The sequence below is a fragment of the Zonotrichia albicollis genome, chromosome Z, assembly GCF_047830755.1.
Source record: "Zonotrichia albicollis isolate bZonAlb1 chromosome Z, bZonAlb1.hap1, whole genome shotgun sequence".
Taxonomy (NCBI): domain Eukaryota; kingdom Metazoa; phylum Chordata; class Aves; order Passeriformes; family Passerellidae; genus Zonotrichia; species Zonotrichia albicollis.
The window spans coordinates 38,420,396-38,445,914 of NC_133860.1; the positions used below are offsets into that span (position 1 = coordinate 38,420,396).

At 41.3% G+C, this 25,519-nt stretch overlaps 1 long non-coding RNA gene across 2 annotated transcripts; it reads right to left on the reverse strand.

The window, feature by feature from the left end:
* Positions 1 to 3,954: 3,954 nt before the first annotated feature.
* LOC106629662 (uncharacterized) lies at positions 3,955 to 24,541 on the reverse strand. Of its 2 annotated transcripts, XR_003381501.2 has the most exons (4): positions 22,041 to 24,541; positions 12,092 to 12,239; positions 8,888 to 8,977; positions 3,955 to 6,312 (listed from the first exon to the last, which is right to left on the reverse strand). It is a non-coding gene; the product is annotated as an uncharacterized LOC106629662 (long non-coding RNA). The 2 variants fall into 2 exon arrangements; XR_001333046.3 differs by lacking the exon at positions 8,888 to 8,977 and having other exon boundaries at positions 22,041 to 24,535.
* Between the last annotated feature and the right edge of the window lie 978 nt (positions 24,542 to 25,519).

Sequence of the window (25,519 nt, forward strand, 5' to 3'; positions counted from 1 at the left end):
CAAAGGACATACTGACATCCAAAAATATGACATCAACTGGCTTCCCTTGATCAGCTAGGTGGGTTACCTTGTTATAAAAGAAAATCAGGTTTGATAAGCAGGAATTTCCTCTCATGAAGTGGAGCTGACTGTGATCAGTTACTGCATTGTCCTCCCAGTGTTTTTCAATAACTTTCAGAATCTTCTTCATAACCTTGCCAGGCACTGAAGCTCATGAGACTAATGTGCCTGTGATTTCCAGGGTCATCTTCTTTGCCCTTTTTAATATTTTCATTTCTAGGCAGTTGAAACCTTTCCAGATTCCCAAGATCACTAAAATCAGTCAAGAAAGGCCTCGTAACAAAATCAGGCAGCTCTGTAAGTATTCTCAGTTGAATACGTTAAGTGCCATGGGATGATGAAACCTGGTGGGATCAGTCCTGATGATGCCAGCAGATCCCTCAAAACTTCAGGGTCACTTGGGAGTTTATCATTCTCACAATCATATTTTTCCTGCTCAGGGCCCTTTAGTTCACCATCTGTGTTGAAGACAATGCAAAGAATGCATTAAATTCCTCTGCCTGGTCTCTGTTTGTGAGGGGACCATTCTCACCCTATAACAGGCCAATGTTGTTTCTGCCCTGCCTTTTGCCAGTATTCAAAAAGACATCCTTTTATGGTTGCCCACATTTCTGGCCAGTTTCAATTCTGGTTGAGCTTTGGCCACATGAATCTTCTCCCTACCAGTGGCAAGCAGCATTTCTGTATTCTTCCCAAGTCACCTAACCCTGCTTCCACTGGGCATACATCTTCCTTTCTTGCTTTACCTCCAGAAGAAGATTCCAAGCCAGCCTCCTGCCTCGTTTGGTTGACTTCAGACATTTAGGAATTGTCTGCTCCAATGCCATTAGAAGGTGGTCCTTAGAAAATGACAAATTCTGATGGACCCCTGCATTTTCCTAAGATTGTTTCCTGGGGCAATTTTCTACTTATTCCCTGAGCAGTCTGAAGTCTGCACTCCTTGTGTCCAGATTTGAAGTTTTGCTGGCACTTTCCTCCTGTCAGCAGAGATTTTAACTTGATCACTTCATGGTCACTGTGGCCAAGACAGGCCAATCAACACTTCATTCAAAACATCCTCTCTGTTGGCAGGTAGCAAATTAAGGAGGATGCCTTTCCTAGTTGTGTCTCTTACTGCCTGTATCACGAAGTTGTCATCCAGGTGTTTTAGGAATCTTCTGGCCCTCTTTGTGCCATCTGTTTGGTGCTCCCAGTTAACATCTGGAAAGTTAACTGAAGTCTCCCATAAGAACAAAGGAAGTTGATTTAGAGTTATCCTTTAGTTCCTCAAAGCATAATCCATCAACTTCATCATCCTGGCTGGGAGGTGTGTCGCAAACTCCCACAATGACATCCACATTATTTGTCCCTTCTGTCCTACCCAGAGGCTCTCAACTGCACCATTTCCAGCTGTAAGCTTGGTACATTCCAGCCCTTCCATTACATATGATGCCACCCCCCTGCCTCTTTTGTCCTGTGTGCATCTCCTGAAGAGCCTGCAGCTGCCCAGCAGGGCACTCCAGTCTCAGGACTGATCCCACCAGGTTTCACTTAAGTCAGTGATATCAAATCTGTGGGACTGAATTGAAGCTTTGAGCTCCTCTTGTTTGCTCCTCATGTATTGATAGAGAAACATTTCAGGTGCTGTAATTTGTAGCCAGCCCCTCATGAAGCAGATGGAGGTGGCCCATTAGTGTTCATTTCCTCAAGTTTTGACACACTGTCCCACTGATTATCACTGGTGAGCTGGGTATTTTCCTTTTCTCGCTTCCAAGCCAGTTTAAAGCTCTGCCAATGAGCCCTGCTGGCTCCTCTGCCAGAGCTCTTTTTCCACTCAGAGAAAGGTGCAACCTCCCAACCAGGTGTTGGTAGAACAGGTGCTGAATAGATCATCCCATAGCCATAACTCTTGAAGTTTTTCAGAAGATACCAGCCTCACAACTATGTGTTGATCTGTGGGATCTGCCTATTCCTATCAATATTTTTTCCTTGGTACCAAAAGGATTGAAAAAAGCACTATCTGTGCTCCTGATCCTACAACTAATTGTCCTAAGGCCCTAAAATCCTTTTTTATTGCCCTTGGAGTACTCTTTGTCATCTCATTATTACCAACTTGAAGAACCGTTGATGGATAATAATCAGAGCGCCTTACTAGGCCAGAGAGTTTTCTAGTAATGCTCCTTACATGAATCCCTGGGCGACAGCAGCAAACTTCCCTGTGGGTGGGATCCAGTCAGCACATCAGGTCTTCCACCCCCTCTTACATGTTGTCAGTTACCTCTGACAACTACTCTTCTTTCTCTCTTAACACAGGAAGTTGCAATGCAGGGTATAGATTTTGTTGGACTAGGCAGCTCCTCTCCCCCAACAGGACCTTGGTCCTCCTTGTCAGTAGGTAGTCCTTCTGGTTCCAGGGCTTCATACTTCTAGTAATATGTACCACTCCAACTTGTCACTGTCAAATTTTTAGGAGGATCTTGCTTCTAGTATGGGCACTGACCAGTTTCCAGCCTACCTGTTTAATACACTCTCAACTAGCTACTTGATAGAGTTCTGGGTCCATCTGGTTCTTAACTACAAAGGAAATGCAAGATTCCTGTGTCTGTAGTGTCTCTGAGAGCAAGCTATCAATCTCTTGCTCTTTTTTCATGTTCCTTCACCTGGTGAAACAGCTATTCCCAGGCCTCAGCTGGACCCAAAAGGGCAGGGCCCTTTTTCTCTCTTGATCCACCCTAACAGCATTGAATCTCCCCTGGCTCTGCCTACCTGCAAGAAGGAAGTGCAAAGCCCTTTTTAATATTTCAGTAAAATAGAATCAACTCAGGAACTTTATAGAAGCGCTGGTATTAATTCAGGAATCCTCATACCAGGAGATATGAAATGTGCCTGTCCCTCCTGATTGTCAGACCATGAAAGAGTTAGATCTTCAAAAAAAGAAAAGAAATCACAACAAAGCTCTGTTCAAGATATCTCATCTTCTAAAGACTTAATTTTCTGAGACAAGAGAGCAATATGTTGACATGTTTTAAACCTTCTCAGTTTAGTTACCATTTTCACTAATTAGTAAAATAAATTTTACGCTCCAAGTTGTACATTAGTCAATCAATATCAAATAAGGCTGACAGAGAAATTATTTCAGCTCTTAGACACATCAGTTACACCTTTTCAAACTGCAACAGTTTGAATTCAATTTTTTTAATTGAAAGTTTCTTCAAAACTGAAATTTCTGAGAGCCTTGTTTGCCTGATATTCACCAGAATATCAGAAGATCCATTGTGCTGCTATTTCATCTCTCTTCAGACACAGACCGTAAAGGACAACTGAATAAAGAAAGAAACGCTGATCACAGGGAAATGGTTGGGAAGATACACTGGGGAATAAGCCAACTTTCTAAGTATATTAGACTTCAAATAGGAGTACAGGATATACCAGTTTTTTGGTTCATTGGTCAAGAAAGTAATTACATCTGTCTTGACCCAAAGGATATTTATGTATTTTTCCAATGAAATTAACATTTAAAAGAATTATTTCCCCCAGACAAAGTAATTACTTTTATAATGAGGCTATTGACATATTTGTGGTTTACTTGAACTTGTAACAAGTGCACACTGGTGTTTCTGTCCTGTTGGAGAAAGTTGGGGATGCTCTGTCCCTGGCTCCATCCCTGGCTCTGAACCTGTCACTTGTCCCCGTGGCAGGCACACACATTTCTCCCCATGCTTTCATTCAATCAACAGAGTGCATTTTCATTTGCATTTCCAGGTGAATTTGGTGTTCTCATCAGTTTAAGATTATTGCTTTTTAAGGGTAAGCATGTGCTAATGATCTGAGAGTTGAGCTGGGCAAGGGGGCTTCACCCAGGAGGGACAATTTTATGTTCAAGAAGATAGAGAAGAAATAAACAGACCCTGAATATCAGAAAAAGATATTTAATTGATAGTATGTCAGGCCCTGGGTTACAACACATTTTGCATAGTATAGGGAATAGTTAGGCATTAGCATAAGGATGGAATATAGTATGTAGATGTTTGACATTTCACATCTCTGTGATGCTAGGAAGCCCTTTGCTGAAATAGTTTAATAAGCCAGAACTAATATCTCACTTTCCCATGAAAGTGGAAGAACATCTTCCTGCTAATATTTTCTGGAAGAGAAATGGTTTCCCTGAACAAATCACAGGACATAGCACAAGTGGAAACTGTAGCCACAATGCTGTCAAATTGTGAAATGCAAAATAGTTTTTTTAGGATTGGATTGTTTGTTTCTTTTTTGTTTGCTGTGGGTCAAAGATATTTGAGGTACTTCCTCAGAATAACTTGCCTGTACACTTTGTAACACATGCTGGAATTTCCTCTCTCCTCCACCCCCCTTATTTCACCCCAAATTCAAACCCTGTTGAGCACAATCTGTACAAGATATCATATTGTGATATTGTACTGTAATATTATAGTACTACATTGGAACCTCTATTGTGTGGTTAAAAATATGTGTGTTCAAAAGATAAGTAAATTAATTTATGGTAGAAAAATGTGGTAGATTCACAAATTGTCTTGTGATTCATGTTGTCATCATTGCTATAGCTTTTATAGGGGGTTTTTTTACACATATCTTTCACAATAGTACAACAGGATAAAGTCAGGCTGCTCACAGCATCACTTGTTTGTTTATTACTTCAAGGAATGTTTTAAAAATCTTATATTGTTTTACTCAAACATTAGTTTCTTCAATCTTCTTGGGAACCAATGCCATAGAAACCAACAGTGCAAACAACATGCATGACAGAAACTGAGAGCATCTCTGTGATTATAAACTGACCTAACATGTCCTCTAACTTACAGCTTTTCATTACCTGTCTTTATAACAATTTGTATTTTATTATTGACTTCTACATTTTTCAGAAACCTGAACAAGTAATGCAGTGTTTTCCAAGATGTATTGTACATCTGCAAACACTGCCCATTAAGTCTGAACTAATTGTCATCTGCTGTCTTTGCCTGAGGTCTTACCATATTAATTCCAATAGTCATAAGCTTTAGGGGTTTCCTTTGTCCAGGCACCTTTTTACTTGATTCTTACTTAATAAACTGTCCAAGGTCATGTGCTACTACCAGCCCCTTTCTAAGAAAGCATCTTTTTCTCTTCTAGCTTTTGCCTGGCATAGCAGTTTAATCACAAGTAGTATTAAAATAGTTTCAAGGTTTAGCTGCTCTGACAGACCTGTCTACATCTACAAATGACTATCAGGTTTTGAAAGACATAGTTCATGCACATCTTCCCTTAAATGTCACTGCCATCTGCACTTTTACTGTCCAGGTACGAGAAATTGTAATATTTTTTCTCTTCTTCCTTATAAATGTCACTGCCTTTTTTGATGAAGTTGTCCTTGCTCACTGCTGGTGTGCCATCAGAGCTGGGCATGCTGCCCTGCTCCCGGTTGCAGTCCTGCCCTGCCCTGGGTAAGGCCATTGAGTCCCACACAGCCCAGCCAGGAGGAATGAGCTTCTGGAATGCAGCTACTGCTATCACCCACTAAACTCCAGGCTGCCATCATGGCCCAGCCTTCAAGTCATGCTGTGCATTTAGGAGATAAGGGCTAAGCAGTTCAATGCATTCCCCTAGTTTTAATCTTTCTGCTTGAAGGATTTGCAGTAAAGCCACCACTTACTGCCAATATTGATTGACTGTTTTGATACTAGTACTCACTTAAGATCTGCTGCTGCATAAACATAAACTGTCACAAAGAGCCAAGGAGTGTCAGTCACCATCAGCCTGGGCTACCTGGTAAAGAGTAAACTAAATGAAGAAAATTGTGCATCCTGACTATTCAGTCTTTGCTCTACCCAGGTCGTCAAATAGCATTTAAATGTCTTGGATATGTAAAAATAAAGTATTTCACTTGGGTATTCAGCTGGGCAAGATGATTTGTGCCAGTTAATTTAGGCACTTGTTTAAAAAATCTCATGCAACTTCTAAATAGAAATTGAGGAGGTTGAAAGGGGGAAGCCAATCAAAGCCACAGGACTGGCAGCTCTGTCATGCCACTCCACTGCCCTGAGGCCAGTAGACATGTCAGATGTCTGCTTTTGTTGCAGTCATCACAAGCTGAACATCCTGAGAAGGCAATGAAAGAAGACAAGCACCAGCCTTGACTTTCTCCATTTAACAGGAGGTTTTACTGGTGCGGATCAGAGGTGAATTCACAGTGTCTTTCCAGGCAACCTGCCTGTCATAGATGGCTTCATAGATGGTTTCACCACTATCATTGTTCAGCTTCTGAAAGAAAAAAAAACATTTGCAGTTATGTTGCTGGAGTGAGGTTTCCAAAAGTATTCAGTCATGAATCCATTCAGTCACGACTCCACATTCCACTGGCTTTTAACTATTTGTATGAGAAAAGAAAGCTAAGAGTCCATTGAGGTTCTTTAAATTCCCAAACAAAATAAACCCGATTGACCAAACAGGCTGTACTGGGAAACTTATCACCACTTTTAAAGAGATTTCTTCTATCTCCCAGCAGAATTTGAAGGGACACTGATTTTTACTACATTTGGCAAGGTTGCATTTTTAGCAGAGTACCTTCCTTAAAGTGAATAGTCATGTTCACAAAGAAAGGCTGTTTCCACTATAGCTACTGGACCTCAAGACATCTCTTGGTCAAAATAGGGGCCACTGAAGAAATCAAGTGGATGAAACACTCAGATAAAGCTCTTTTAATACACTTTACAGTGTATGGATTGCACTATTTTGTATGTTAGTCATAATATTTCCCTCCACACCAAATAAGCATAACCTTAAGTGGTAAATAAACGGCAGCATTTTCACATACGTCTGTTGCTGTACAAAAATGAAACCAGAATATATATTGAATTAAGTTAGCTGAGTTTCAAAACATTCTACTCTAAATCTTAGTCAGATGCTTTGCTGTGTGTCTTAAATTCCTTACTAGTTCATTCTTCTGCAGTTCTTGTGCATTTAGATTATCATTTGAAGGGATTTAGAAGCCATCCCTAATAACATACCTGTATGTTTTATCCTGCTACCTTCAGTATTAACAGCCAGGTACACACCAAAGTTTTCCATTTGGCAGAAGCAACTGTGCAACCAAATGAGTTTTTTTAGAAATTTACAATAATACTAGGCAATTGTATTAAATCTACTGTTATATATATGGATTATAAAAAACTCAGAAGTAGAAACTACTATACAAAAGAGCATTTTCATAAATTTAACAGGAACTGCAAACCCAGCTTACACAGAAGTTTTGAAAGTAACTTCAGGTCCCACATTCACATAGCTGTTGTCTGTTGAAGCCTTCCATCAGCAAAAAGAAAAATAAAATTTCTAGCTCTGTTGTCTTTAAACGCATTTTGTATTATTACTATATTATAGCTTGGAATTAATAGGACTCTTAAATCCCTAGGTACAATACAGAGTAATTGTGCTTTCATGACCTTCCCTGGCAATGCCAATTATCCAAGCTCACACATCCTACATGGGAAGATCATAAGTTCAGGCTCCTGCTGTGCTTATGAAAATGAGTATTTCCTCATTGTATGCTGCACAGAGGAAACGTATGTGTTTTGTACTAGCATCAACAGAAAATCTCTTGCTGCACACAGAGACCTTCAGGAATGGTTAATTTAAGATGCTGTTCTTGAGCCGCGTTAAATTTGAGCTCAGCTCTGTCTGCTTCAAAGTACTGCACATCTCTCTTTCTCCTCCTTTGTCAACTACACAATTTCTTTCTGATTCTCTCTTTGCACATTTTGACCCTTATGGTCTTTGGCTGTAGCATAAGAGAACCTTCCTGGCTACCCTGTAATTTTATCTTATCAGTCTCTTTCTGAACAAAGAGGGTTTTTCTTTCTTTCAAACCAGGTTAGATTAAATAGAGCTTGTTTGCACTTGCCAGTTCAAGTTCTCTGCTTCTGTTATTGTTGACTACACTAAGCACGACCAGGCAGGAGGCTCTATCTAATTTAAGATGTTTTGATTTATGTTGTAAGCAGAAGACAAAAGAACCTAACAGTTTTCAAGAAATTACCCTAGGCATCTTCTTGTATCTTCTTCCTATGATGCTGCACAGAATTAGAAAAAACTCTACAGGAGGAGAAGTTACTCCTTTTGATGACACAGAAAGAATGTTGCTCTTCACTGGCACATTTGTGGCTATAAAGATGAAAAATCTTCAGCCTAATTTCGAATAACACATACAGATGAGGGGAAAACTCTCACAGAACTGTTATAGTAGGCACACTGAACTGGACGATACAAAAAGGGAATATTGCAACGCATTACATCTGTGCCATGTGGCTGCCTTGAGAGTAATGCGGAGTTCTACCTTTTTGACTCCTGAGCTGCAGTTAACACTGCAGCTTCTGCATCTCACAGCTGTAGATGTTTGAATTTAGCACAGAGGAGGGATGTCAGGGTTGTGTGATGTTTGACAGACTGCACAATTCATGTCAGGATTTTCTTTTTCTGTACAGTAGTTGCTAACAGGAACTTAACAACCTCCTACTGGTTTTGTGCATGTTTAATCTCTGAACAGCAGGAAGACATTGATGAGTGGAAGCTCATTTTCTATCACTCTGAAACTCCACCACTGTACCTGGACTTTAAATTATAGACAGCATTCTCCCTGCCTCATACCCCATGCTTGATGGACCTGCATATGGGTACAGTGTAAATGGGAGAAGCTGGACAGGAGACAGAAATAAGCATTTTCCATGCTATGAGCTCATTAGCAATGTTAAAATGTCTGACATGATTGTACCTTGATTTTCAGCACCACCACCCCCAAAGTTGTGAATCACTGAAAAATGAGGGGATGGGCATTTTTACCTACCTAGGGCACCTCAGTAGTAGAGAGTCTGTGCAATTCTGGTGCCTGTGCAGGAATCATGAGGGTTCTTCAGGATATAGCGGCAAAGCATCTCTTTAGAAAAGACAGAAGATTTCTGTCATTGGGAATGGGGCATTCAATAACAATCAAGAGATTGTGTATAGCCACTTTTGGAAAGAAAAAAATGCACATGGATAGTTGGACAATGTAAATCCAGCTAGTTGCAATAGGTTGGGTTTGGATTAAGGCCATTTCATTTAGGGTTTGGGGTGTGGGTTTATGGGTTTTTTGCCACCCAAAGCAACTTACTTCTGATATTCAAGTTGAAGAGAATTACTATTTGCCCCATGCTCTGAAATAATCAAATTGAAGGAAGGCAAAATTGTTAATTTTTGTCCTTTTTTCCCCACTAGAGAACAGAACATAAGCTACAGCTGTTCCGTTTTCAATTTTAATATAATTTTAGGGGTAATTTGCCAATAACAATTATAGGCTGACTAAAAAAGAGCAGTGTCTGAATGTAAAGTCTAAAAGTCTCTTTAGGAATACTCAACAACCTTTTCATTTATGCATCAAAATTTTGCCAGAGTTTTATGAAATAAGATGATAATATGGAGTTTGGAACTTTTAAATTTCTTTGGTGACTGCAACTAGTGCTAATAACAGATTAGTACCTCTGAAGGCTGCTCTGAAGTTCCTTAAAATCCCTAGGAATTTGGATATAGGTCTTGGCAGTGGTGTTAGCTGCTCACACTGGTGCACTACAAGATTGCAGGGTCAGAGGAGCTGGACCAAGAGAGACCCTCAAACAAAACCTCTCATCTGTAGGGCTGAGGGTGAGAGGATTTCTTTCCATGTCCAGACCAGAACTAAGCAGGAAAATGTGGTACCATTTTATGACACAGGTATTTTTCAGCTTTCTCTACAATAAAATAAGAGCAAAAGGATTTTGCTTTACTGGTGAAACTTTAATGGTTTCCAGCAGTCAGTTAAAAAACGAAGAGAAAAATATGCAAGCAGAGGTGCATCTCCTTTGTGTTACAGTGGCAGTTAGAAATTTGGGGTTTAAGCATTGAAACCTAAAGGGAGATTATCAAAAGTTCCTATTCTGGAAAAGAAAGATAAATGAAATCTCTGCATCTAATTATTTTTCTTCATCAGTCTTCCCTGTGACTGAGCTGACATTTTGAGTATGACAGAAATACATTCTCGTCTTGTTACAAGACTCTCTGCTATAATAGATTTTGATATAAATCTGTGTTATCATGCTTTCTTGTGCCATTAAAACTCATGATACCGTTGTTACGACAACATAATTTACAATATTCCAAATTAAACTGACGATATTGCTGTAAAGAGATGTTCACTCTTGTTTTCAAGTTTTCCCAGACTGCATACATTATGATTCTGGGTTTTAGATATTTAACTTCAAAAACCAAGTTTCCATTTTAAATTTTTGAACATTACTTAATTTTTCAAGTCAGATTCTTTGACACAGTTCCAAGGCTCGACAGTATGATTTATGCTACTCTTGAGAGTGAGTGGCATGAACAGCCTTATCCATGTCAGAATTTATCAAGTTCAGCCATTTGGATCTGGATTGCACTGTATTTACATGTGTCCTAGATCTACTTCCAGGATAATATGGAGGTGCCAGGGCTCCACCTCCATTTCCTTTGAATTACCATTTGAAAATCAAGCTCTTGCACTATCTCCCACTTCTATGCTTCCCATTCAGGTACAAACCTTGAAGTCTTATTAGCCCTCTTCTGCAACTTCTTTATACTTAGCTCAAATGAGATCAAAATGTAAAAAAAGATAAATCTGTAAAAGATCCAGGAGAAGGAAGAGAAAATCAATATACTTTTGTCTGTTTTGAAAACATTACCCTAAAAATTTTGCTGGAGTGACAAATCCTTTTTTTTATAAATGCAACCTTTTAAAAATTTAAGGATTTATAATGAGTAGGAAAGAAAACTGGTACCCCCAAACCACTGTGCCTGAAGAGAGAAACAATAGTTTTAAAAGTCGGGGGGAAATCTGCTTTCATTACTCCTAACTTTTCTTCTTGGGGAAAAAATGGGGAAATGTTTCTGCTACTCTTCATTTTCTCTTCCCTTTCTTAACTGATAACTGAAAAAAATGTGAGCAGCAAGGAGCAGAATTTCACATGAAAACAAAACTTAGTTCTTTAAGTTGAACATCTTGTGGAACATCACCTCATGCTACAGAGTTCAGAGAGTTCAGCATAGGCAGGCTGCAGCACTGGTGTGTGAAACAAGCTAGGGAAGAGGCACAGTCACCCTGCATCATTTCTTAGCCCTTCAGGAGCCCAAATAAATAAAATTAGGAGTGAAAAGGGAAATAAACCACTGGCCACCTCGTTGGACATTGCCATATTGATTTTCCTTTGCAATTAAGTGCAAATTAATTTTGTATGTTTAATGCCATCACATTCCTCTTTGATTGTCCCCTCTGTTTTAGACATAGAGGAACATCTCTAGATTGATTTAGAATTTTTTTCTTTTTTTTGCAATGGTTTTATGGACAGATTTTCAAACACAGGTGTGACAGATGAGGCATGGTCACCCTTCAGAGGTGTCTCTGCTATCTAAATCACCTCAACCAGGGGCTTGGAGGCATCTGAAGCTCCACTCCACAGGGAAGGAGGCCACCCTTGTTTCTCCTTCTTGGAGAACCAAGCCAGCTTCTCACAGAGCACCCTTGTTTGTCTTCTGTTTCCTCCTTCTCACCTGGCTATGACTTTCAATTAGGGGACTAATGTAGTTATTCAGAACTTCACCCAGGTCCCTAGCAAGCTCCATGAATCCCTTCTGAATTGAAGAAGGGTATAAAAATCTTTTAATCAAAATATGGAGGGGAGAATGCAGTGCTGGTCAGGGCAGATTAAGGGCAGGACCCTTTCCAGTTGGTCCCATCAATTTGCAGGCATGCTGTGACTCCTATGTGTCATTCACTTCAGCCAGTCCTGTGTGGCTGTGCTGTGCAAGGCAATACAATATGGAAGTGAATAACACCTTCTACCTGTCCTCATCACTTTGCTCAGGTTGAGGTGGTCTTAGAAAATGTCACATCTCACAGATGCTTTCCATAATCTGAGTCCATTTTCAGTGGCTGATAAAGCAAAAAAATACAGTCAAGCTGTAAACCTCCTTCAGTTTTGGAGGGAATTAATGGAGGGCACACCTGCAAATTCCTGTCTTCAGTGCCTTTCTTCAGTGTTCAGCTGCAGAAGAGAGGCTTTGGGACAAAAAGGTGTCTCCAGCTGGCTGCAGTCTAGCAGGCACTGTGGCTGGCCAGCACAACCCATACCTGCCTTCATTGCTGAAGTCCCCTGTGAAAACACAAGGTAGGCAGTGAATACTACAGAAGAAATGGCATAATTGGCATCACTAAACTAGTTTAAAATATGCAGCAAATGTTTGTTGAAATATCCAAAGAGAGATTTATGCTCACCATCCATTCCAAAGTATGTATAACAATTTATTCAACGTAATACACTGGAAACTAGCACTTCTTTTTCCAAGCAAACTGGTCAGCATTCACTCAAAATATGTGCACTGCTTACAACCACACAGTATCTCATAAACAACTCATTCCAGTGTGAGTCCTGTATGTTGAAAATTATGTATTAGACTTAATTCACTGGGTTTTGTGATAGAGAAGACAGAGAAATTTGTTGAGGTTTCTTGATGATTTTTCAGGTTAGTGGGAATAAGTCTGCAAAGACACATATGCATATGTCATACATATGTATATACAATCATCAGAGTGTCTTGAAATGTTTATGAAAAGACACAAAAGCTTGATGGTTCACTTCCAAATCTGCATAATTTTCTTTTTTATTTAAAGGTCATGTTCTAGATCATTCCAAATCATAATCAGTCAACATAAGCCCCAGATAAGGACTGTCTGACAGCTGGATATTAGAAGAAAGCTCTTCTTCATGCATGTTTTAAAATCTTTACCATTAATCTTGCCAAGAAATCTCAGTTAAATGATTGTGGAATATTACATCAAAGCTATCCAGTGATCAGCAATGTGACTTATTTTCTGACAAGTACAACTTTGTCATTTTTATCTCATGGTCATCACATCTTCACACAAAAAATAGCTCTCTTTTTTCTTCTCTGCCCTCTTTTCTCCCCAGCTTGACTACAGTGCAGATTTATATTCTTGACACTCTCATCCCTGTTTGATGAGTTTTAGGAAAGTCCAACTGTCATTTTGTCCCCAGAAGCAAAGCAAACACTGCCTTAAACTGATAACAACACAATTTAGCTGCCCCATAAACAGTCATTTTAACTCCATGATATGTGGCTGCTCCATCAACATTCAAGCAATGGAAATGACATCATTATCAGGCAACTCTAGATGATGAAAAATGGCCTACATTAGGGAACACTGTGAACACAAAAATTCTTCAGCTATCAGTCATTGCCATTGTAATGTACTTACTTCTATCTGTGGATTTAGACCTATGATGAGGCTGAACTTGAAAGAAAAAAAAACACACTTTGCAGAGTATGTTTGTATAATTAAGCTGAAACATCTCTGCAGTTCTGAGGACGATAGCTGTGCAGAGGCCAACAAACGCCCAAAGCCTAAGATATTTCAGCCACACCATAAATGTAAGGATCCTCAAGGAGTATGGTCTTATAGACACTCTGTAGCTGTTAGAAATAGAAATCTAGGGTGATTCTTACTCAGGATTAAATTTACTATTTTGTATCCAAATTTTCCTGCAGGTTTTTTGCCTACTATAAGGACACCATTAATTTGCAGAGGTCCTGCAGAAACATATTCTCTGCAGTCACTCCAAAGGTAAAACCCCAGTCTTGCCTGGTATGAGCCTCTCAAAGCCAGACCTGTAAAGGAGAGGGCTCCCAAAGGCAGGGGCAGTGGAGGTGCCTGCATGAGTCATACTGAGAGGGCACAGCAGGGCCCAACCTCTCAAAGAGTTACCATGCAGTGGGGAGAAGAATTAAACAAGGAAGAGGATTTCAAACTGAAGTCAAGAGCTGGCTCATCAGGAGATGCTGCAGCTGTTTTGGGGAGAGAGGACTGACTTCTGAGTAGCAGGAGTTGAGAGATGACAGAAAACTACACTCTGAGATTCACAAACGTGTCTAAAGCTGCTGTGGTGCTGCCCATAGTGAGAGCTTGTAGCTTCCCAGCTGTGACTAGGTGGGACAGAGGAAGAGAAACAGTGAGAAGCAAAGGGAAGGTTGTTCTCAAAGCACCTTCCTGCCCAATGCAGGGAGCCCTGGAAAGACAGCCTTTTCCCAGGAGTTTTAATGTTAGTATCCCCATGTTGGTAAGGATGCACTGAGACCTTGAGAAACTCTGGGTAATTCAAGCCTTCCTTGGGCATTACAGAAATATTTTAATTCTGTAATTAAAATATGAGTTGTTTAGGGCACAGCAGAGTAAAGGACCATGGTATCTGGTAGAGCACTAATGGAATATCAAGAGTTTCCTTCACCCTGTCTCTCACTGAGAGGCTTCATTTTACATCCATCTGTCCTGTTTCAGCTCTCCTTGCTCTATTAATTGCATGGGAATGGGATTAAGTCTCCAAAATGTACCTTTCTATGACATATAGTGTCCTACACAGACCAAGGATATTTGAACACTCTTGTCCTGTAAGTATAACTTCCCATAATGGGAGGTTGTGTTAACTCTTTTCTCCTTTTCACTGCCTTTTACATCACAACAAACCAAGTGAAGCTTGCAGCTCCGCAGTGCCTAGAAGTTTTAAATAAAAATTAAGTCTTTCTCAACTGCTCTATGGCTACCTATGAAGGCACAGAGTGAAAACTAGATAAAGGAATTCCAGTCTTCTGGAAGGCCAAAACTAGAGGAACTCTGGACACAATTTTTCAAACTGGAAGGTTCTTGAGTCAAGTGATCACCTTTCTTCAAAATGAAAAGGGAAGAGAGGCACCTTTTCCTTTCCACAAAGATTAAGTGAAATATTTTGCAATATTATGTGCTGTATAAATATGAAGACACTACTGGTTTTCTTAGCAACTTGTTTAGGTGCCAGAATAAAAGATATTCACCCTTAGAAATGTGCTAGTGACATCTTCTTTAAAAAAATGAAATTATTAAGGTTTCAGACCAAGTTTCTTTCAGGTGTTTTCTTATAGAAACAACACAGAAATTTCAAAATGTTTCTCCCTCCTGAGTTCCTAATGGCTTGAATGGGACTGCTCTATGCTTACGAAACCCAAGAAAAACATAATTTCTTTGCCATCTCCAGCTTCCAGAATCTTAGCACATTTTCCTATGCTTTATGTTCTTGGAGTCTCTCTACCAAAGCAGGAAATTACAAGAGAATTGCAATAGTCATTTGGGTTTTGCTTTGTTTAGTCTTTTCAAGAACATTTCAAGAATGGTTTTTATCCCTGTGTTTATTACAAAAAGTATGAGAATGTGACTCATAGAGGCTCAGAAGCTAGCAATAAAAGGAAATACATATTTACAGCACTGTGATTTCATAGACAGTGCTACATGCGGTGAAATGGGACAAGAAGAGGTTGACACACAATTTTGCATACAGGAAGGAGCTCTATCTGCCATGTTGTAGTATCTACCTTTTGGCCACAAAGGAGACCTCAAGGAAAGACAGACTTGCTTCTCTACTTAAAACTCTGAGCTCCTAGTTGTGACACTGCTTGGGAGAAAGATTAAAGGGGTGGCTCACAGCAAGCCCAGAAAAGCTATTTCCAGGGACTTGGGTCAATCTCAGCCCTAGGGCAGAAGTACCACCTCTTTAGGGAAGGAGGTGAGAAATTCTCTGATGGTTATGGTTTTCAGCAAAGATGAGTAAGTGAAAGAAATCTAGACTCTAACAAATACCAGAGTCCAGGAGCAAGGAGAAACAGAGCAGTGAGTGTAAACAAGCACTGTCTGTTTAGCAAAAATCATGAGACAATAGCAGATGGTCAGAAAAGGATTCAATGGGTCTGGTAGAGAAGGAGGGAAGCCTCTTGGGCTGCATGGTGGCTGCAATAGTTTTAGTGATTTATTCCATGCTTTGATATTATCTTTGGAAATCTATCTCAAGGGAAATTTTTATTGGGTAAAGATCTTTAAAAATACTACTTCCTGAAGGGAAGAACTCTTTCTGACAGCACCTTTGATATGCCTGATCTTGTCCTTCTCCTAGAGGAAGGTGACTTAATCCCTGACCCACCAGAGGTGGGTTTGGGCAGTGGGGTACACCTGGAATAACAACCTCCAGGCTGCAGCTCACTGCTCATTTCTCAGTCTGATGTTAAAGAGAATTTGAATTTTCATCAAGGAACATCTTGCTGGTTCACCAGCTCAACTGGACATCACATCATGATGGGGGAGCCACTGGTTACTTCGGCAGCATCTCTTAACCCATACAGTGGGGATTGCTGCTCCAGGCTACTCACTGCCCTCCATGTCTTTCTCAGAGCCCCAGTCATCTGATATGCCCCACACTTCTGAGGACAAATGTGTGTGTTAGAGCTGTCTGGTTATTAACAAGAGAAAAAGCTCCCCTGTCACCCTCCCTGCCCCTCCTGCCCCCCCATCACATCCAGTGCAGTTCATCTAAAGTTTTTCTACATTGCCCCCTTTTAATTTTTCCCCTCTGATGCTAAAGTTCCTGTCTAGGTAAAAGAAAAGACCACCGGCTCTAAATGCTTTGCAGATGACCCAAATTCTCCACTTTTAAGGGCAGTGCAAAATGGCAGGATGAATCCACACATATCCGGAAGTTTGGGCCCAAACACTTCTAAAGCTGATATTGCCCTATCCTCTAAGAACTCATATCACTAATGTGCTGGCAGTCAAACTCTCTTGCATCTCATTCATCAGAAGGACAAGGGTTTGATTTTTTTCTTGGAGCTACAATCTATGTGGTATTAACTAGAATGAAAGATGGAATACATTTAGGTATGCAGACAGTAAACAGAGTTTAAGTAGAATAAATAATTTAAATAGAGTTAAATGCTGGGCTTTAATAAGTTTTGGCAAGAAGATTATTGAAGAGAGGATATTAATACATACTGGTATAAAAGCACTCACGAAGCTGGTGGAATTTCTATGAACAGAAATATGAACACCATTGACCAGACCACTGGCCACAATGGGATTATAACAGAATCCACTAAGTAAAGAAGGACCACAACTCTGTATTAAAAAGACCACAGCTTCCTTCTCTGATTTATTCTCAGACTGTCAATTCCTAATAGCAATGATAATTCCTGTCCACAAGAATAATACCAGCTAATAGATTCTGTGGCTGGTCTTTTTTGAAAGACAGTTAGAATGACCATATCATGAATTTTCCACATTGTATCAATATTCAGAGGGAGCAAGAATCCCTTAACTGTTCAAGCTATATCATGTGTAAGTAAGAGAAATTAAAACTAAGTATAGATTTCTTCATCTACAGGCAGACAGCAGAGATTCAAACCACAAAACTCTGCACAATATCTAAATGAGTTACAGAAGTCCAAAATAACACAAAAATAATATTAAAGCTTTTTTAAGTTACTTTAAAAGAAAAAAAAATCCAAAAAACCCAAATTCATTGTAGGGAACAATCTCAGGGAAATTATTCCAGGAAAAATTTGTTCGCTAACATACAGCGTTGTATGTCAAATGAGCTAATTATAGGAATGAAAGCAACATAGGAATTAGATGGTCTTTTCAAGCCTGTAAGGAGTACGAACAAAGAATATAATTACACATCGAGCCCGTTGATTAACCAATTACTAGTTAAAGCAGATTTAGACTTTAAATTAATTTAGTTCTGAATTCTGGGGATTTTTGGGCTAAGATAAACAGTGTTTGAAGATTAATTATCCTTGTCTAAGATGAAGGAATTCATTTCAATTTTGTTAGCGCGTCGAAAGACTGGCTCCTGCACGGGAGAGGGTAGACAGCAAATCTCAGCAGTATTGAACTGACTGATTAAAGTGTACTTTGAGACTCCTAATCACTCTAATCGTCACAGAGAGTGGCAATACTACACACGGCATTGTGACAGCCCAAATTAATATTTAAATGAAAAACAGGCCAACATTTACCTAGATGAGAAGGTGCACTGTCTCCAAAGGACCGAGGCAAGTCCAGCCAGACCAGCCAAGGACTTACAAACTCAATAGTGAGGAAGCACTACAGCACAGTTTTTCATGCACCTTTGCCCAAAGAGGAAACGAGGGCAGGAGCAGCATCCGCTGGATCAGAGGAATGGTGGGGAGGGAGAGCGCATTGAGGATGGGATATGCTGGGCCATGCTCCACACCTTTGCTGATGGTGGGTTCACTGCAGCTGGAGCTGTGGGAAAGCTAGGTCCAGTTGTAGCTCCAGCAGATCCCCACTGAGATGGGGCAAACAGGGCTTGCAGCTTGGGCAGCTTTGCATAGACAAGGTGAAATTCCCTGTGCTGATTGCCTGCAGATTTTCTGCGTATATGTATACATATCCAGTTGTATATTGATTTTAAAAAAGTACTTGCCATTCACTTTCAGTAACAGCTGCATTGTTCTGGATTAAATTTAAAGAAAACATCAGCTGTAGGCTGATGCACTTGACAAAAAGCATACAGGAACAGACCCTTATAATGGGAAATATTGTGCAGGCCTTTTAAAGGAGGTGCCACCAGTTTTGTCTGAGGTTATGAATTCCACACTTCAGCCTTTTCATCTCATGTGGGCTTCACAGGACTGGCGGTACCATGCCTGATGGGGAATGGGCAGGCAGTGGATGTTTCGATTGAGTGTCAGGGCACCTGGTCACCAAGCAGTGCTTTTGATGGGGAGGTCTGACCACCCCTGTACTGGCGGCACCACTCAAGGGCTGGCTGCTACAGCCACCCACCCCTTACAGCCAGAGACCTTGCCAGCACACAGGAGCACTGAGACACACAGCTTTCCCTCAGCTGAAGACATCCAGAGTATTTACTTGATTATTGGCATGCTGCTGAGAGTCATCATATCCTCAGAGGCTCCAGTCTGTGACAGGAACTCAGAAACATGTGTTTCTCCTTGCTGTTTTACACCAGGACTGACACATCTTCTGCTTCACCTGCAGCTGCCTGTGCTGCAGAATACTGCAGCTTGGGTACATTCAATTCCTCCAAGCACCCAAAAATGTGAAATGACAACATTGCTTGTAACTTCATTGCTGCAGGACAGGGAACAGGTTTTGCTTTGTGAAATTAAAGAGGCACCCAAAGGCATCTTGAGCTGTTTCTGTCACTGAATGCTGCCTGCCCAGCACAGGGTGTCTCAGGAGGCTGTGCTGTGCTCAGTGCTGGTGCTGCTGCCCTCGGCATAATCTGTAGCTGCAGCTGTGATTTATTTTTTTCTACAGAGCTGGGGGTAGGTGAGTCACACTGCAAAACAGCGGAGGATTGAGAGGCCAGACCCTTTCTCAACTATGCCCAGGTATTCTCAGGAGGTCTCCACTGCTTTCAGGTAGCTCCACCAGCAGCCAGAAGCCACCACTCCAGTGGCCTGCAAGAGTGAATAGGTGACTGATCAGCAGGCAGCCCTCTGCAGGGGCTCTAGGTGCACAGAGTGTTCTTGAGTGAATCACTCTTGCCTCAGCTGCAGGAAAGTGCAAGCCACAAGGACAGTGATGGCAACAGAGAGACACACTGCAGCATGCTGAATTTAAAGAGGCTCTGCACGCAAGGGCACAGAACTCTCTGTGGCAGCCTCTGAGGGGCTTTACTCTCTGCAAAAGGAAGGTGTGTGGGTTGCAGCAAGTTGTGCTCAGGCAGTGTACAAGAGCCAGACAGACTCCCTGAAGTTCAAAAGTAGGAAGGATCTCCTGTCAAAGCAAGACCCCAAGATCACCCCCTTGCCACAGTCCACATCATGCCATGTGTGTGAAGAGGCAGGGAACTGCCTGCTCTTGCACCCCAGCTCTCATTCACCTTCCTAAGAGGATACCTCTGCCATCTATTATTTCACAGCTGCCTTGCTCTAAAGGCCACCTCAAGATTTAAGAGGTCCTGAGGGAGGAAACCCAAGCACAGTGTGGGATGGTCTAAACTGGAACCTCCAATGTTCCCAGCAGCAGGGACAAAATCTGTTTGAGCTCATGGTACAGCAAAGTCAACTGGAGACTTGGGCACAACTAACAGAGTAGAGATTTCAGCTGCAAATCATTACACTGGAAGCAACTGAAAGAAACACTTAAGGTGCCTTCAGAATTATAGTAGAGGATGTTCTGAGTTCCTTGGGGGCAAAACTGACAGGAATCACTTTCCTTCCTCTCTCAGTTGTGTGGAGTCCATGCATTTCACAACTGCTACCTCAGCCAAGAAAATGAGACACCTGTCAAGACATTCAGGAACTGTTTTCCTACTAAGTTCAATGCCATACTGGGTATACAAACAAGGAAGATCTTGACACATAGATTCCCTTTTGGGAATCTACCCTTTTATATGTAAAGGGTAATATACATACACACACACACACACACACACACACACACACACACACACACATATATATATATATATATATATATATATAAAGGGAGTGAACCCTTTTATAACTTTGGACCATTTTTATTCCAATATTACTCCATTTGCTTTGGCCTTATATCTCTGGAGAGATTATAAATAAACACACAGAAGAAGAAAACAATTCTGGATATACATAGCCACAGGTGCAGTTCTCCCCCACAGCCACACAGGTACCCCTGAGGTAGTCAGCTGCAACAGTATAGAATGAAATCCAGTGCTGCATTAATTTAGCATGACATGGAGTAGCCAATGATGATTAAATTACCAATAGTTTTCAAAAATCCATCCACACATGCCTGACATTAAATGCTTGCATTAGTGAAGACTACAGTCTCTCTATTCAGAGTGCAAAGCAATATCCTTTGTAATTCCTTCTAAATGTATTGCCTTTATTGTCAGTAAGACCTATTGTTTTCATAATCTGGGATAGGGTCAGAAGCAGGGAAGTGCTCTCTCTGCCCTTCAGAACTGGAAATATCTCACTCAAATGCTTTTTAACTCAGCTCCTTGCTGAGCTAGGGAGAGGCTGTTCTGGTCATGGGTTTGGCAATTTCTCATCCAGTGGAACATTTCCAAGTAGACCAGTTCTTTTTAATAAGTAAATTTCACTGTACCTTTAAAGCAGGAATATATGCTTACAGGTCTTACTACCCCTCAAGAGGAGTTAAGATATTCAATAATTGGCAGCCTTTGAGAGGTAAAAAAGAGAAGTTTTAGAAGCATATTAAGTGTTCAGGTAGAAAAGCAGGATGGCCAGACAGAGCCCCCAGTTCTTCTCCAGACAGTCATGCCAGAAAAGCAAGGCCACACAGCACATCTCTGAACCACTGACACAGAAACTGCAGGTAGCTCCAAGCAAGCCCTGGAACCAGAGGCACCAGGAATATTGCTGTGCTGCCTTTTCAGAGTTAACCTACCCAGGACTGGGCCATTCACTGAACTAGTGCTGTACTGCACCCAGGATTTATTATTTTCCATCATCTGCTAGCCTGACAGAGATTATCCTCCATCAAGGGTCACAAGAGGAGGCAACCCTCCCCCTTGTACCGCACCAATGCCACTAAAAGTTCCCAAAGATCTCTCATGAGCCCAAGGCGCTTCTCTATCAGGTGAGATGCTTCACTTAGTAGTCAATTTTCACAATGGGGCTGGGTACTCACTGCCGTTGTCATAGATCCTGCAGTGCCTCCTTAGCCAGTATAATCTTGGTTGCCGAGCTCAAGCGTAAGCTGGAAATGCCAAAATGGGTTAAAAATGCTCCAGTCTGTACACATAAATTAGTCTGCAAGGCGCTTTGATTACTTGCTTCTGGAAGTATGAGAGGTCCCAAGTCTGAAAGAGGGTTAAATTACTTGCGCCAGCAGTCCCATACAGCAGAGGTGAGGTCAGGTTTGAGAGCTGGGTCCCAATCTTGCCAGTCCACCAGCAGGCCAGCAGGCTACATTAACACTATAATTATACATTCCCCATCTGCCTCTAGAGCTTTTTGTTAGAGCTAGATAATTAAGCACTCCTTCTGGCTACGTTCTTTTAATGAAATGGTGCATGTAACACAGCTTGGTATTTATTAATGCTAATGAGTTTTCAAAACAATCTGAGACAGCAACTCACCTTTCACTTGTGTGATTGCAGTACATGTCCAGCATCATTCCCAGTTTAATGATGCCATGTGTCACGGGTCAGTCTTCTTAAGAAGGCAGTCTGTAACATAAAATACGCAGTCTCCATCTGCACTCAGGCTGTTCTGAATGAAAAGCAGGTCCAGGCTTGAACTAACAGGAGCAGATGCCAGCTTTCCTCTCCCTTTGAGGTGCTGATGGTGGTTTATTAATTTTTAGAACAAGGTCGGAAGTTTATTTGCCTGCTGAATCTCAGTTAGCAACCTCACATCTCATAGGCAAGTAAACATAAGCCTTCCGAATCTGACACTCCTGATGTTTCTTAACACAGAGAAGCAAAAATGTAAACCTCGAATTTACAAGAGCCAGCAGAGGTTACATATTAATAGCTCAGTTGCTTGAGATGAGATGTTTTGATAAGCACGGATCAGCTCTCTGTCACAGAGAGCATGCATGCTGACAGCTGCCTGCCATGGCAGAGGCTGATGTGCATGAACTACCTCAAGGTTCATTTTTTAATGATTATGGTTTCCAGTGCAAACACTGTTGAAGTGACTCTGATGCTCAGGATACATCCTTGGAAATATCTCTATGTGTAGATGCAAGGGGCTGCAATAAAGTTCTCTTTCCTGGAAGACATGTTCTGGGCCAGTGACTCCTGTTCCAATTGTGACAGGACTCTGAAAAGTTCCTGGTCTCTGGTCCCATCCTAGGAACTGGATGCACAGCCCTGGTCAGGGCTACTTCTGGAGAAATTGAGGTGTTTTGGAGGCATGGAGGTCCAGCTCCAGTGACATGACAATAGTAAGATGAAGGCACAGTAAGGGTGTGCATTGCCACATTACAACTGCAGGGGCCACACAGGTAGCCAAGCCCACATCCTCTCCCACATGAGCTGCTGTCATTCCCACCAGTGCCAGGAACTATAGGGTCTTTCTCCTAGCTGCAGACTCAAACTCCTGGCTCGTCCTGCCTCCAAAGAACAGAGCCAGCCAGTGGCAGCTGCTCCTGGGTGCAGGGCCATGGCCCCAAAGGCAGCTGCCTGCCTGGCAATAATAATGGTCTCCTTGTTGCAAACAGTGCATGGCCAAATGGGACAGTGAGACTCTCCAGGACATCCCACCAGTTTGTGAGAGGCTGGGTCAAGGCAGGTGTACAACCCCAGCAGGCTTGCTCAGGGATGCTCTGCTTGGAAAGCCCTGCAGCAGCTCCCAGCACTCTGGTCTCACTGGCTCAGGCACCACAGGATCAGGTTTATTAACAAAAGACAGGAAAACTAACTGTGACTGTTTATAAATTGCATGGGTCCAAAAACGGCTCACCCAGAGGTGCAATGCCACCGAGGACTGAGGAGTTGCTCCGGCTGAAACCAAAGCTGAGCTTTGCAGAAATACTGCTTAACTTTTATGTGAGACATTACTGAGCTTAATAAATCCCTGCATAACACCTTCATTAAGCGGGATTTACTGTAATGTGCTATATACGCTTTATGCCTCACCTGCATAAACAGCCATGTTAATGCTGTAAATTACCGTGCTCATGTTAATGCATCACAGGCACCTCAACCAAGGTGAAATGCTTAATGGCATTCAGTAAGCACCTGAATAGCAAGAAAGGGTGGAACAGAAGAGAAGCTTCTCTAGTAACTGAGACAGACTACATGAGTGCTGTAAGCCTTACAAAATCATTCTTAAAAATAAAAAGGAAAAAATATCTAAACCCCCCAAGTTTTGCATACCGCAGTATTAGTGCTAGTCTTCAAGGCTTTCTAAAGGAAATTGGCTCTGATTTGTGAGATATGCATTACATCATAGTCTTCTTTTAGGACATTATGTCATTCCTGCTGAGACGCATTATCTCAGCTTGGCCCAGCATTAGCGATTTTTGCAGGCCTACTGCAGTGTTTCCAAAGCACTGCTGGGAAACTCAGATTGAAATCTGAAACGTTTATCTTTTACAAAGCTGAAAAAAGAGGAAAGATGTTAACATCAGGCATCACTGACTTCCTTAACCCTCTCTTGGCTCTGCTTCTTAGTGGCGCTGGGATTTGATGTTTTGGACATGCTGCACAAACAAAGCATCCTTTAAAAGTTTACTTAGGGGGGCACAATACATTGTTTCTTCCCACTCCCTGAGAATTGCCCTTGCAGCTGCCTGAAAAACACCTCCCTGATCTTTACAAGATGTCAACATGAATCAGATTGTACCTACATACACTGACAAGCTAGATTCACAGACACGTCTGGAACACATATTAAGAACAAAAGGGGAAGGCAGTGAAAAGCTTTATGTGACTCAATCTCTTATTAAAATTTTATGTAGTATCAAGCAACTCTAGTATTCTGGTTTTCAGTCTCTACAGAGATCATGCACGCCCATATGGACCTTCACATCCCAATTTTGAGGACACAAAAGCAGAATTCAAAGATGTTTATATTAGAGAGAAATTTTTATGCAGGGAAATGAGAAGATAGTATCTCTTCTGACTTCAGACATGAAATTAGCAGATCATTTCATCTCAGTGCGTCCAGAGCAAGGTTACAGGCTGTGTCAAGAAAGGATCAGACAAATGCTTTCAGGATAAAGCAAGGATAATTCCAAAACCTTGGACAATTCCAATACCTCTCTCCACAAAAGCACAATTAAAAAATGAGCTGCAAGTGCTAAGAAGAAATGGGAAACATTCAAGCATGACTAAGTTTCAACTGCTTCTCTTGTTATAAGCTAATTCTATTCAGTAGAGAGCTTTAATTTCTCTGTTCCATTTTTCACTTGTATTGTGTGATCAGTGTTTGGTGCTTTAAGGCTCTCTGCTACAGCTGTAGCATATTTTCTAGAGAGATTGCAACAGCAGCTCCTGTGTGAATGTGTGCTTAGTGGCATAATCAGAACTTAGAGGCAGGACATCCTTTAATCTTTCCAAACATCTCTTTCCCACTTGCAGTAAAATATTGTTCTTTCCTTCTTTTCCTTTTAGGTTGCAGAGCTGGAAAATGGAGCATTAGGAAGAAGAACAAGTTCTCATGTGTACCTGACACCTGCTGTCATTTGATACCTGGAAGGTTAATCTGTTTCTAGTAGTCTACTTGCATGGACAGAAGTTTTATGGTTTAGGATCCAAGGGCTTTTTGTTCTTAATGTTCCCAAAGAGATGCATGTGACAAGTCCTGCTACACTTTGCTCTTGTGACAAGGTAACACCACATTAGATGTAAAAATGCTACACACAGAAGGATAAAATCACTTTGTTTTGTTAAATAACCATTCAAAAGAGCTGGAAAAAAGTGGGTTTCCAGACATTGTCAATGAAAATATACTCATGGGATTTTGGCAATGATTCCTTGCACCAAAAAAAGGAGATGATGATCTGTAATGCTTCACCTGAAGAAAACACTAATGTCATGACAAGACAGTGAATTACCCACTGACTGAAGTGTCAGCAAGGCAGCCCACAAATAGGTGGGCTGGCTGG